This window comes from Mandrillus leucophaeus, unplaced genomic scaffold, assembly GCF_000951045.1.
Source record: "Mandrillus leucophaeus isolate KB7577 unplaced genomic scaffold, Mleu.le_1.0 Scaffold33, whole genome shotgun sequence".
Taxonomy (NCBI): Eukaryota; Metazoa; Chordata; class Mammalia; order Primates; family Cercopithecidae; genus Mandrillus; species Mandrillus leucophaeus.
In genome coordinates this window covers 5,966,700-5,979,407 of record NW_012103476.1, presented here as the reverse complement: position 1 = coordinate 5,979,407, position 12,708 = coordinate 5,966,700, and the positions used below count along the sequence as shown (strand labels likewise).

The 12,708-nt window shown below is 34.8% G+C and overlaps 1 long non-coding RNA gene across 1 annotated transcript in view; it reads right to left on the bottom strand.

The window, feature by feature from the left end:
* LOC105545469 overlaps positions 1-11,580 on the bottom strand; it is a 154,425-nt gene extending 142,845 nt beyond the window's left edge. The window contains exon 1 of the long non-coding RNA XR_001006929.1: positions 11,457-11,580. This is a non-coding gene — a long non-coding RNA (uncharacterized LOC105545469). The remainder of the gene's footprint in view (positions 1-11,456) is intronic.
* Between the last annotated feature and the right edge of the window lie 1,128 nt (positions 11,581-12,708).

Sequence of the window (12,708 nt, the reverse complement as noted above, 5' to 3'; positions counted from 1 at the left end):
AAAAAAAATTAAATCAGGCCTTAATCTCTCTCGTGCTCAGTGAACTATTGATCCCTTTAATGACAAAGGTAAGTTCCATTACTTTCTTATGATTTTACTTAAGCTAAACTCCAGTGAATCTCTTCCAAACACATACACACACACACAAACACACACACACAGACAAACTTTCTACTATAATGCAATCTACCCTGGTGGCTTGAAAACATCTGCAAGCTTGCCATCTCTTTAAAAAAAGCTAGAACACATATTTCTAGCCTCACAACAAAAATTCAAACTGTCACCCTAAAATTCTATACTATGCATAAATAGTTTTCAAAACTAAAGATGAATTACAGACATTTCCAGACATTTAAAAGCTAGAATAATTCATCAGCAGCAGACCTATATTATAATACAATCTTACATTAAGACAATCAAGGAGAAGCAAATTGTTGTCAGGTTCAAATCTAAATCCATAGAAAAAAAATGATGAGAATCCAAAAATAACTGCAACAAAAGCAAAAATTGACAAATGGGATCTAATTAAACTAAGGAGCTTCTGCACAGCAAAATAAACTATTAACAGAGTAAAGAGACAAACTACAGAATGGGAGAAAAATTTTGTAAAATATGCATCTGACAAAGGTCTAATATTCAGCATCTATAAGGAACTTAAACAAATTTATGAAAACAAACAACCCCATTAAAATTGGGCAAAGGGCATAAACAGATACTTCTCAAAAGAAGACATACATGTGGCCAACAATCACATGTACAAAAGCTCAGCATCACTGATCATTAGAGAAATGCAAATCAAAACCACAATGAGATAACATCTCACACCAGTCAGAATGGCTGTTATTAAAAAGTCAAAAAATAACAGATGCTAGTGAGATTGTGGAGAAAAAGAAATGCTTTTACACTGTTGGTGGGAGTGTAAATTAGTTCAACCATTGTGGAAGACAATATGGCAATTCCTCTAAAACCTACAGACAGAAGTACCATTCAACCCAGTAATCCCATCACTGTATATATACTCAAAGGATTATAAATCATGCTGCTATAAAGACACATGCACATGTTTACTCACTGCAGCAATATTCACAAGAGCAAAGACATGGAATCAACCTAAATGCCCATCAATGATAGACTGAACAAAGAGAATGTGGTAAGTAGACACCATTGAACACTGTGGAGCCATTTAAAAAAGCATTAGATCATCTCCTTTGCAGGGACGTGGATGGAGCTGGAGGACATTATCCTTAGCAAACTAAGACAGGAACAAAAAAGTCAAATACCACATGTTCTTACTTATAAGTGGGAGCTGAATGATGAGAACACATGGGCATATGGGGGGAACAATGCATACTGGGAACTATGGGAGGGCAAAGGATGGGAGAAGGGAGAGGATGAGGAAAAACAACTAATGGACACTAGGCTTAATACCAGGGTGATGAAATAATCTGTGCAACAAACCCCCATGACACATGTTTACCCATGTAATAAACCTGCACATCCTGCACATGTGCCCCTGAACTTAAAAGTTAAAGAGAGAATCAAAAGCAGTAAATATGTGAGCAAATATAAAATATGTATTCTGTTTGGACTTTCCCTGGCCAGAGATCAGAGGACCAAAACTAAAGAATCACCATCTTGGCACTATAATTAACCACGACAGACAGTAAGAAATAGAGTTGCTATTAACATTATGGGCCCAGGCAGGAACGTCTTTTGGACTCAGATGGTCCTGTTGCATTACTCTTTTTACTCTCTCTCTCTCTGTGTCATAATTGTGAATGTGAATGGATATGTGCAGTAACCTTTCTAAGAAATGCATAGTTAACAGGGCTCTGATGTCTGTGGAATGAGAATTTTTACCACACCACAAGTCAAATACTATGAGTAGCAGGTGTGCTTTTGTAGGAAAATGATCAGTATCAATCTTGAAGTTATCCTCATTGATAAGAGCTGTAGTTAATTCCACTAACCTCTATCTTACTTTTGTTTCCCACCAGCCTCAGAGAAAAAGGACCACAGGAATCTTGGACCTCACGTATATATGAAAAAGAAGTTTTATGGTGTGCAAATTATGGATGGTGAGAGTAATTTGTACAGTTCAGATAACTGTTCACAAACGAACATACTAATTCACAAAAGAACATGTAAGGAGTGTAGCTAGCTGGCAGTCTTCAGTTCTTACAGACTTCTGGATCAGACACATCTTTCAAACTGAGGCCACACTCCTTCAAGGAAGCCCCAGCCAATGATTGAGCTGGTATTGGGTCTGTCCATTACTTTTCAACATGGGACTCCTCTAATAGGCAGTCTTTGCTCTGAAACTCTGTGTTGTACCTCTGCACTGTGGTCTGAGTCTCTCTTTGCCTTTTCTTCTCTTCTTTCTTTCCTTACATGTATCATATATGCATTGCGGTCGAAGAATTTCTTTCTCCAACTCCAATTTGTCCTCATTTTATCTTTTACAGGTATTAACCCCTAATAAGCCTCTTGGACACCTCGCTCAATCCCAGCATTTACTACTCATAAAATTAATTACATATATCCAAAAAGTCAATAATTCATTATCTGCAAATGTAGACTTTTAAATATATAGGTTGAACAACTATCCCATTAATTTGATGAATGTAAAACATAATTATAGCTGATTGAAACTTTAAACAGTTTGTTGTTGTTGTTGTTGCTTTGTTTTGCTTTTTTTCTAGTGGATGCATACAAATTGTTTTATTTCAATTATTTGGACCATTTTCTTCTGTTACCTTTTAACATTGCATATGAAGGAATTTAACCAATTCCAAAAGTGAGTCTTTTAAATAAAGTCCTGTCTATTTTAGACTTTAAACTTGGGTCTTAAAATATGATCATAGGGTATGTAAATAAATACCTTAATAATACTACCCTTACCCAAGGGAAAAGGGGTAGTAATAATACAACAGTTAATTGAAGTTGTTTTTTTTTTTTTTTTTTTTTTTTTCCAAATGTGCTGTTTACTGTAATATCCTTTCTGCTTGGATTCTGAATGATCCATTCTTGGATATTTTTACTAGTATCTTCCTTTCTGTCTTTTCTTTGTCTATTTATCTTTTAGATGCTGATACTTTAAAGTGTAAGTATTAAAGGAAACTTTCCATCATATCCCCAATTCTGTTATATATTACTACAGAGGATTTATTCTGCCTCCTGCTAATTGCTCATATATTATGATTATTTACTCATCCACAAGTTTCATAATAATATGTATCTCAACAAGGACTATCACTTTAAAGTTTAAATTTATTTCTTAAATCTATGTATTTACATTAATGACTTTAAGCTTCTGTATTTGTTTTAAAAACATCTGCATGTATTTTTAAATTTTTTTTAAGGGATGGGGTCTCGTATTGTTGTCCAGGCTGATCACGAACTTCTAGGCTCAAGCAATCCTCCAGCGTCGGCCTCCCAAAGTGCTGGAGTTACAGGCATGAGCCATTGTGCCTAACCATAGAATATTTGTATGTTTTTGTTATGAAAGATTAGGGTGACTATAAATAAATACATTGCATGGTTGTAGTTCAAGTTAGTGTTACTGATTGTGGTAAGCAGAGTTCTGAAGATTCCCATTTGCAGGTAATTAATCCAAACACAAATCTCAGTACTGCTGTCAGGGGACTTTGCAGATGTAACTAAAGTGATTAATCAGCTCCCCTTAAAATAATGACATTATTCTGAATTATTCAGACGTGTTCAACATAATTACAGAAGCCATAAAAGACAGAATTTTTCTTTGGTGAGGCGCTGAGAGATGTGTCAGAAGATGAAGTCAGAAGACAAGGGGAAGAAAGGAAGGTGAGAGAATTTTGAAGTGTGAGGAGGTGGGAGGTCTCTGTAGGCTAAGATTGACCGCTGGCCATTAAGGAAACAGGGACAGCAGTTTTACAACCACTGGGCACTGGATTTGAGCAACAACTTGCATGAGCATAGGAGCCAGTTCTTCCAAGAGTCTCCTGACAAAGAGCCAAGTCAGCCAACAGCTTGATTTTTGCCCTCGTGAAACCGAGACCAAAGAAACCAGCTGAGCCAGCTGGGATGTCTGACCTACAGAACTGAGAGATGATAAATCTACATTCTTTAAAGTTATTACATTTGTGGCAACCTGTTATAAGAGAAAGAGGAAACTTGCAAACTGATAGAGGATTTTTTTCTTAGATTTTATATTAGAAATTTGCATAGAATATGAATATACCAAGCCTTTATAATATCACATTGGTGGAAAAGTAATTACGGTTTTTGCAGTGAAAAGTAATAGCGAAAATCCAATTACTTTTGCACCAACCTAATAGAATACCCAGATTCAGTCTGAAGTTTCCACTGGGCTTCAAAGATGTTTTATATTCTTTCTTCTCTTTCTGTGGTGACCATGGGGGTCACATGCTGGAAACAGTGGCATCAAAGGGGTAAGGAGACTGTAAAACAAGGTTATTACTTCGGGGATTGCCACTCATGTGAAATATACAATCTTCGTTGAAGTGTGCCATGAATGAGAAATAAAACATATAGTGTTAAACCACTGAGATGTTTTTGTTCTCTTGTGTATGTGTGTGGGATGGATGTGGAGAAAATCATATAAGCAACATGTTTCATTATTCTGCTTCTGAGATGTTGGGAGGCACTTCATCCCTCCTAAGGAGCTCAGTGAATGCATTTGATGAAAAGAGTATGCAAGGAAAGTTTTGACTTACAGTAATTTTGACTTATTTTCAGATGATGGAAATATATATGAGACAGTTAACCAGAAGCAGGCATCACTGTTTTTTTCAGTAGTGATATTAAGTATTGTATTAGTCCATTTTCCTGCCACTGATATAGGCATACCTGAGACTGGGTAATTTATAAAGATAAAGAGGTTTAATGGACTCACAGTTCCACGTGGCTGAGGAGGCCTCACAATCAGGGCAGAAGGCGAAAGGCGCATCTTACATGGTAGCAGCCAAGACAGAATGAGAGCCAAATGAATGGGGAAACTCCTTATAAAACCATGAGATCTCGCGAGACTTACTATCATGAGAACAGTTTCATGGAAACCGCCCCCATGATTCAATTATTTCCCACCAGGTCCCTCCCACAACCTGTGGGAATTATGGGAGCTAAAATACAAGATGAGATTTGGGTAGGGACACAGCCAAACGATATCAAGTATTTTTGTTTGTTGGTTGGTTTTTTGAGATGGAGTGTTGGTCTCTCTCCCAGGCTGGAGTACAACGGTGTAAGCTCAGCTCACTGTAACCTCCACCTCCCAGGTTCATGTGATTCTCCTGCCTCAGCCTCCCTAGTAGCTTGGATTACAGGCGTGCACCACCATGCTCGGCTAATTTTTGTATTTTTAGTAGAGATGGGGTTTCACTATGTTGGCCAGGCTGATCTCGAACTCCTGACCTCATGTGATCTGCCCGCCTCGGGCTCCAAAAGTACTGGAATTACAGGCATGAGCCACTACGCCTGGCCCATATCAAATATTAATATGAGTTTCTCCTGGATCCTACAATCTCATCAGGTATAAAATTAAATATGCTGGTGCAAGATCTTTGCCTTTCCATGTATTCTCCTTGATATGCAGAACTAGGGTTGATAGTGGTCACAACCTGAGCAATATTAACACCTATTATGATGGGAAAACCATGCAGCCATAAAAAAAATGAGATCATGTCTTTTGAGGGAACGTGGATGGAGCTGGAGGCTATTATCCTTAGCAAACTAATTCAGGAAGAGAAAACCAAATACCACATGTCCTCACTTATAAGTTGGAGCTAAATGATAAGAACTTAAGAACACAAAGAAGGAAACAACAGAAACTGGGGTCTATTTGACGGTGGTGGGTGGGAGGAGGGAGAGGAACAGAAAGGATACCTATTGCGTACTGGGCTTACTACGTGGGTGATGCAATAATACGTACAGCAAACCCCTGTGACAAGTGTTTACCCATGTAACAAACATTCACATGTACCCCTAAACTTAAAACAAAAGTTAAAAAAAAAGAAACGCAATGCTTGTAAGAAATACATCTGAGGACAGAAAACAAAGGGATCAAGGCTTGGAGATGGCACTAAGCATAGGGAGTTAGCCTAAAATCGGAAGGTTACTAGAGGTCCTTTGAACGAGGGTATGACCTGGTGAAGATGATATTATCAACAGTTTGAAAGATGAATGTGAGGGACCTGACACTGGAGGTAGAAACTGACCCATAGTGAGCCAGCAGTGTTGGAGAGGAGACAGATGTGAGAACTATTTTAGAAACAGGATGTGGCAAATTGTAGAAGTATGGAGTGCTGCAGGAAATAAGGAAAGGGGAGTCTACAGAAATGAACAGTTCCTGTCTTTGATGTTTTGATGATTTGTATAACCATAATCTTACTGAAAGTGTTCAAGAGGAAAAACTATTTCCTATGCATTTTTTTATTTTTATTTTTGTAGATAGGGTCTCGCTCTCTCACCCAAGCTACAGTGCAGTGACATAATAGCTCACTGTAACCTGGAACTCCTGGGCTTAAGCAAGCCTCTCACCTCAGCTTCTTGAGTAGCTAGGATAACAGGTGCGCCACCATGCCCAGCTAATTTTATTATTTATTTATTTATTTATTTTTGATAGGGACAGTATCTCACTATATTGCTCAGGCTGATCTCGAACTCTTGGCCTCAAGCAATCTTCCCATTCTGGCCTCTTGATGTTCTGGGATTACATGCATGAGTCACCACATATGTTTTATGCATATATTTTTCTCTGCATTTCTTCAAAGGTGGTTTCATGTTCATAATCTAAATCTTAGTAGAGATGAATGGAATTGCTATCATGTATTACCCAATACAACAGCTCATTCGGTTATTGTTCTAATTATGTGAATGAACAGGTTAATGTACCATAAAATCCCAGTCTATAGAGAAAAGCATCACCAGGTCTGAGATCCAAATAGGATTTTTAGAGTGGTTTTACCTATGGCTTTTAAATTAAAAACCTAATGTGCTTTCACCTTCAATTAAGCACAATTGGCAAGTATAATTGACCATAGTAATATAACTAGTAATTTGAGGACACTCAACATGCACATGCTGTACACACTTAAAAATGAGTTTAGCTTATTTCATGGAGCTTTAGGCCTAGAAATCACTTCATGAAAAATCTAATTTAAACCTTTCTCTGTAAGGAGGAGAAATAATTATGAACTGCAGTTGCTCAGCAAGCGTAAGGTACATCCAAAGGTAAAACCCGGCCTAACTCTTGCATGAAACAAAGCCAGGCCAAAGCATTCTCTATTTGTCATTGTTTCCAGAATTCATGTTTATTAACTAGAATTAACATTCGCATCTATCTCCTTCCTCCCTACTCACTGTCCACCAATCAATCAATAACTTTTTTTTCATTCTCTTATCTGGCTTCCAGGCGTTAGTGGCTCAGATAGGATACATCGCCAGTGCATTTTTAAAATGAGAAGGTTTCAGGCACAAAGCAGTGCCAGTTCCATTTAGAAAACATAGGTATTGGTGAGATAGAAAAAGACAGAGTTAGAAAACATAGGTATTGGAGAGATAGAAAGAGACAGAGGGAGGAAGAGAATCTTGTCACTAATTTAATCCCATGAAAGAAAAACCTTAGATGTGTTCTTTCTGAAGGAAAAAAATGGGAGGTAAAAATGTGGTTATATTTAATCACACCAGATTTTTATACATTTTAAAACCATTCCAAATAACTATTATTTTTTATTTTATTCATTCTCTCCCCATTGTGTGCTTTGTTTTTTCCTGTTTCTTTACTTTGCTTTCATCGTTATCATTTCCTTCTTTCTGCATTCTACAGGTCAATTTTTTAAATCCTAACTTTCTGAGATAGATGGGATAGATTAATGTTCTCATTTATGCTGCGTACATATTACTGGTCATTACTGCTATGTATTTTTGTCTTTATACTGCTTTTGTGCATTCCTCAAGTCATCACCTGTATTACTTTGCTATAATTCAGTTAAAGATATTTTCTAATTCTATGGTGAATTTATAGGTAATGGATTGTTTAGTCTTTGATTTCCAAGTTTGTAAGGACAATGTAGTTATCTTTTATTACTGATTTATCAATTAACTTATGAACAAAAACCGTACATTGACATTTTGAAATTTGTTACTATTTTATTATTTTATTAGCTATTAAGAAATATTTTGCTGAAATTGTAGATTTGTCTATTTCCCCTTGGTTTTCTGTAAATTAGTGAGTCTGCATTTTAAATTAGTATTATTAACTTCTTATATATTTCTTACAACCTTTTAGGAATTGATTTTATTATCAATATTAAACATTTCATTCCTCTCTAGCAATGTATTTTATTCTTAAAATTAGTTCATCTGGCATTAATACAGGTTAATGTTTGATTGGAATATTCTTTTTCATTGTTTTTATTTGCAAATTTCCTGTGGTTATGATTAAGTGTTTCTCTTCTAAATAACTTTTTCCATTTTGAAAGTATTTTTCATTGGCCAATTAATGTAATTACATATATATGTGTGTGTATATATACATACATATTTATGCTTATATGTATAAAACATAATTATATATAAACATAAGTGCTTTCTATTTGTTTCTCTAATGATATATTTTTTCTCTCTTTCATTTCCTGATTCTGTATCCTTTTTTGTTTCTTCTGCTTCTATTTGTTTCGATGTTATACAAGGTAATGGATTCATGAGGAACTTCAACACATTAAAGTATCTCGGACTTATAAGAGTCTTACATTGCTGACTACTTTTTATTCTTCTCTAAACAACGAACTGCCCTTTTAGTCTCCTTTTCCCCCTCCACAAGAATATCCTATTACTTTGCTGTGCCTTAATTAGGTTCTATGTTATAAATTTTAAATAATATTGCTCTTTTGGTTTTATAGTCAAAATTTATTTAAACATAGAATATTTATCTTTAACTTTTCACCTGCCTGAACAGTACATTCTAGTATTTCCTTCAGTATAATTATGATGGTTACTAATTTTCTCTCCCTCCTTCTCCTTCTTATCCTCTCTCTCTGTTCTCTTCCCTCTCTCTTTTGGCTTTCAAATGTATACATTTTACCTTAATTACAAAAGGGTATTATTATAGGTAGCATTTTTTTTTATTACATGGAAGACTCCATTCAGTATACAGCATTTTCAGCGTTAGAATTATTTATCTTTTTGTTTCTGGCTTTTAAAATATCTCCTATTTGCCTTTGCTTTCTGCAGAAATAACAGTGGTAGATTTACATGTTTCATGCTGCTTAGAGTTTTGTGGATTTCTTATATTTTTATTGTTTTCATTTATTTCATTAGTATAGAAACATTCTGAACCTTTATCTATTCATTAACTATAAATTATTCTACATTCTGTATTTTTCTTCTGGTCATCCAGACATTAGATTTCTCTTACTATCCCCTGTATCTTTGATTTGTCAAAAATATACACTTACTTTTCACAACATGATAACTGCAGTCTGTTCCATTTGCCTGAAATTATCCCCACAAGCATTTTGTGCAGATGACTGATTCGAAAGTTCAGAAATCAGTTTAAATATCCCTGCTTTAGAAAAATGTCTGCCTATTACGTCTGTTGACTTACCCAATCTTTCCAAAACACTACTTTCTCCATTTCCTCATTTACTATTTTTGTGTGTTTTTGCTCACTTTTAAACCTGAATAAACTCTACAACTCCAAGGAGCTTACTGGTTTAATTTATGATAGCTGTACCATCTATAAAATTGCAGACCAAATTTACTTAATAATATCACTTAAATTCATAAACAAAAGCGTGATATAATAGTTATAACTACATCCTAAGATTGTTAGAATTACATAAAATAATGCTCCTATCTTATTAGCACCATGCATGGCATCAAGCAAGGTTTCTATTTTGACCATCACCATTATCATATTACTTATACACACAGTAAGATAAAATGCTATTCAATGAACTTGGGATCACAACCAAATTAATCTTCTAACTTCGGTGTTCTGTGATAGTTTTAGAAATGAATATCACTAACAAGTGAATTCCAAGCTCATATCTATTTAAGAAGATGACACACAGAACAGCAACCGCTTTGACAAGTTCTATCTCGACACTGCCATGAGCTTTTACTTTCCACTTGTATGATATTCTATAGTCAGCTCAATCACCTGTTCCCTTGTTTTCCTTCTTTTTATATTAGAACATTATGATTCTTAAGTTTGGTTTCTATGGCATGATTTTAATCGTAATTTTTGAAATAACCATAATAAACTTAGAAATCTGAAAATTTCATTTTAACTCAGAGTCCATAAAGAACTTACCTTCTCATATACACTGAAAATGTTATAAAGCAAAATTTAAATTGGTATTAAATTAATAGTGTTTTACCTTGACTATCTTCCAGGGAATAAAGAGTTTGAGTACAATAAAGATGCAAGGAAAGCCCATACTTCTTAGCTCTGTGAGTTATTAATAGATCCAAATAGAAGCAATGAACACATCATATTGAAACAAATCAGTTGGTAATGGGATTTATCAGTTCAGTAGGCATTTGAAGCCTGTTTAGTGTTAATGAAATATCTTAAATTCTAAAAATTGTAATTTGTAGCAATATTTGTAATTACTGTATTATGATCATGCTATATCCATTTCCAAATATCTTATCAACAGCTATTTTGTACCTTAAATGGTTAGTGATATGTCACATTAGATCTCTGACAATTTTATTATGTTTACCACTATAATCACCACATCATTTTTATGCTAAGAAGGCAGTGATGGGAAATTCCATTTATGACAATTTGTACATTTTCATGTGATTCCCTGGGCATCACATGCAGAGAACAATGATACATTCATTCACTTTAGTGTGAGTGACCATGTGAATTGACTTTTCATGTGTGTAATACATGCACATTACATGTTATTGAAATCTAAGATAATGTTATTTTAATAGAATAGTTGAAAAGTAATGCTGTATTCATAAGCAACTACTTGACTTTCTGCATATATATGTAGAAAATGCCCTCAACTCAGGAAATCACATTAAAATAAACTGAAACAATTTTTCTCATTTCAGTGGTCCATTTTGTGAAGCAGATTTCAGTGAGAACAAAATAATTGAAACCTGTTGTTTCAGTAACTCTTCCAACAAACTTAATAAAATTAATCCGTCGTATATTCAGACACAAACTGTCAGACTAAAAACTATAATCTGATGTAACTGAAACCTATTCTATTTGCCAAGTGTTGAAAAGCTATTTCCATATATCTCTTCCCCAAATTTTTATGAGGTGTCTGAAAGGACACGTTACTATTTTTAATATTTTTCTGGGCTCCGGATATGGCCAATTTAAAAAATAATGTGTTTGTTTTAGTTTTACTTTAAAGTGTTGTAAGATGCTAACCTCAGAGCTCAACCAACAGACCAGAATAATAGTTAAAAAAAAAAAAAAAAACTCTCACCTCTTTATATTCAAAGCTTTTGAAATCCTTGATCCTCAATGTCAACTTATGCAGCTTCTCAAAAGAGTTTCTCATGTTCTTCCTGCCCTTAACCTCCCAAATTGGGAAGGACATAGCTGTGAACTGGTACGTTCATTTTCCATTCATCTAAACCCACAGTCACTTCCTCTATCTGTGACTTCCTTCGGGCGTCTTTCTCTGGGGCTCTTGCTCTCAGACTCGCCCTTTTGCTTTGAGGACTGGATTTTCTTCTTTTAAGGAGTTATTTACTATTGCCCGAAATATACTCATTTCTCCTCAGAACTTAGCTTTTTGAGGATTTTCAGTTTTTTTCGGATTGCCCATTTGTAGATCTATTTCTGTACATTAATAAGATGCATAATTTGTGCATCTCTGAAAGCCAGATTTTTTTTGTAGGTACCCAGAAATGTGGCATTTGCTTACTCATTAAATACTCCAGTGGGTATTTCTAGTGATGGTATTCCCAGGGGTTATTCTAAAACACTTAAAAAATGCCTCATTACATCTGACCATTAAAGGGAGCTTTTCCATGCCGAATACTTTCTGACTTTTGCCAACTTTAATCGATCAGATATCGGGAGAGTTCAATAATTCTTTAAATTTTAATTAAAGTGTACTTTACTGAAGTATAGTGTTTCTGACTTTAGTTGAAACGTTGAAACCAGAGTACAGTGTTTCCCCATAAATGTTTTACTTGGCTGTCTTTATGAAAATTGCAAATATAACCTAGTCAAGATCTCTGAGCATAAAAAGTTTTAGGTAAAATAAGAGTACTTTTCTATTGATAAATCTTGGTCACAAACATGAAGTGTAATAAGTAATCTTTGCCAATATTGTCCTTTTAAATTCTGATTCTCTTTTTCATGAATGTGCTATAATAGCTCTATGGTAAACTTTCTTGTTGTCCCCTCAGTTTTAAAAATATAAGATGATCTATCGGCTGTTTATCGTTACAAATTAATAGTATCTTTCTCATAGAACCTTTGCTTAGTAGTCATTATTTTTAAATTGAGTGAATGTTTCCATGTAATATTTCTTTCTTCCTTCTCAAACTAGGGTTCTTCAAGATGTTCATAAAAAACAGATATCATTTAAAAAATATCAATTTTAAACATTTTTTGTACCAAAATAAACTTATACTAACTTGTTGCAACTTTTCTTTTCTTTTTCTTTTTCTTTTTCTTTTTGAGATGGAGTCTCTCTCTGTCGCCCTGGATGGAGTGCAGTGGCG